Source organism: Miscanthus floridulus, chromosome 8, assembly GCF_019320115.1.
Source record: "Miscanthus floridulus cultivar M001 chromosome 8, ASM1932011v1, whole genome shotgun sequence".
NCBI classification, from domain to species: domain Eukaryota; kingdom Viridiplantae; phylum Streptophyta; class Magnoliopsida; order Poales; family Poaceae; genus Miscanthus; species Miscanthus floridulus.
The window spans coordinates 177,931,327-177,933,916 of NC_089587.1; positions in this window are offsets into that span (position 1 = coordinate 177,931,327).

Sequence of the window (2,590 nt, forward strand, 5' to 3'; positions counted from 1 at the left end):
TAACCCGGTAGATGCCTAGGTCGTTCTGGAGACCGACCCTGGGTGGCCCGCTGGCCTCCCCTCGATGGACATACTATGGGTTTGGCGGGAGGTTATGATCAAACAAGAAGGTTGAGATGACCCTAACTGCTTCGGGGCAGACTGGGCGAGGGCCACTCAGGGCTCATCTACATTTTCTCCCCTGGCTCTATTTGACGCGAGGCGGCCTCAAGCCCTTTGTGGGCTGGCCTTCGAACCTTGGTCGGTCATTGCTCATGTTGAATGAGGCAACTGCCACTTTGTGATGCAACATGAAGCATTGTGATGCATTTAACTGCACATGCGATGCCTTGGATGTATGGAATGAATGAATGCGTGTATAGATGAATGAATGATTATATAAAGAAATAGTGGGGGTTGGTAATGTTACCTTGATGACTCGAGTGATGGGGTTTGAGCAGCTCCAATCAGAAATGTTCGATCCGGGATCCACGCTCATTGTTTGTGACACAGTCAGCATGGCCCACATGGGGCGTCTCTCTGCTCCTTACCTGTCTCTCGGTGTTTGCCTGAGCTGTCTGATTGACTTAGGAAGCCCGATGGTCTCTCCTAGGGCGAAGATCCCATAGTTGGGCCTTTCCAAGTCCCACCTCTTACGGTGGAGGGCCGCCTGCGTGTGGTGGTGCTTTGTTTCTTGCGCCCGGTGTGCGGTAGTGGTGGGCCATACCCATGCCACGTCCTGTCTGACTAGGTGCCATTCCGTCGGGTAGGGTGCGTCCCATTGGTCAGGGTGCATCCCGTCATTTCCCATCCGCATTTAATGGGGGAAGGGAGAGGGTTTTTCGCCCCAATCCTTTGCCCTTCTTCAACTGCTGCATCTCCTCCTTAAATAGGGAAAGCGAGAGGGAAAGGAAAACTCACAGACCCATTTGTGATTTCAGGAGCGCAATGTTGAGATAGGAGGTCATCCAGCATAGATGAGGTGGTGCTAGCCGCCTTCACTGAGAAGGGGCTGCTTTCGTCGATGGAGGTGGCACATCGGAGGGTACTACACATCGCCTGGCTTCATCACCGTCTATGAAGCTTTCGTCGAGATGGAGCCGCACGTGGACTCCTTCTAGGAAAATCTTCTCTGGGTGAGCCTTGTCAAAGAGGAAGACGCTCAGGTCTACGCTGGTGGGGGGTTTTGCCCATGTAGCTGCTTAGGTTGGTCAGTTCATAAAGTTTGATGAGACAACCTCCGACCACGGCTGACCACACTTCGGTGGGCAGCGTCTCTGTCCAGGAGCTACCTCGACTACATGAGAAGGTCTGGAGCTCCATGTTGTTCTGCTGAGCATCTATGGGTGCGACGCCCTTGAGGTACCCATTGTGCTCGTTGAAGTCGAGGGAGCAGGAACCGGGCGGGGCCCTTGCGGTGGTGGTTATGTCCGGCGGCATGTGTCGTGGCCTCACTTTTGGCTTTAGCCGATGCCGTCGAGCGGCCACAATAGCATTTGGAGTAGAAGTAGTCAGCAAATGTAATTGTTAAGTTCATGGGGGAGCCCCGTGTGAATAGTTTTGTATCAATGAATACATCAGTTCTGCTTTGTGATAGAATCACTATCCATTCCTTGTTTTGTATCCTAGCATAGCTTTGTTTTTATCCTTTCTTTTTCGTACCTGCCTATTCGTTCTGTAGGCTGCAAATTTAAGAACCCGGGCACGGCCCGCGAGGCTCGGTTGCTCGTAACCGTAGATCATGGCGGGGTGCGCTCAGTCGGGAGTAAAAACAAAGTTACATTGGGTAATCAAAGGAATGGAATGGAATGCCCTTTCGTTAGGGCAAAAAGTTTTTGCCATGTGATAGTAAAAAAGAGAGGTGGTATTATACCCTCATGGAGCCCCTGAGCGACCCGGGCCGAAAAGTGTTTGGGCTAGGGTGCTTTATAGGAGCAAGTGATGAATAAAAGCGGTAAGGCCGAATTTAGGGGAAAATGACATAGCTGTTCAATGTTCCAAGTGTTGGTGAGAATGTTGCCGTTGTCGTCCTTTAGTCGGTAGGTGCCCAGGTCGGATCACTTCGGTCATCGTATAGGGACCTTTCCGATGGTGGAGAGAGCTTGTGTTTCTCCTTCATTGATTGGGTCCTCCAAAGTATGAGATCACTGACTTTGAGGATCCTCCCCCTGATCTTCCTTTCGTGGTACCTACGGAGAGTTTGCTGGTAGCGAGCAGAGCGGATGACCGTCATCTTGTGGGCCTCCTCGAGCAGGTCCGACTGTGTCTTGCAGGGCCTCCATGGCTTAATCGCGGTCGAAAGCCTTCACTCTTGGGGCACCGTGGTCGAGGTCGGAGGGCAGCACTGCTTCAGCTCTATAGGCTAGGAAGAAGGATGTGAACCCTATGGATCGGTTCGGGGTTGTTCTCAGACTCTAAAGGATCACGAGGACCTCTGCAACCCATCGCCCTATGTACTTGTTGAGTCGATCGAAGATGCTTGGTTTAAGTCCTTGGAGGACCATGCCATTGGCACGCTCGACCTGACCGTTAGTACGTGGATGTCCGACCGAGGCCCTAATGGATCCTAATGCCATATCCATCAATAAAGTCCAGGAACTTCTTCCTGGTG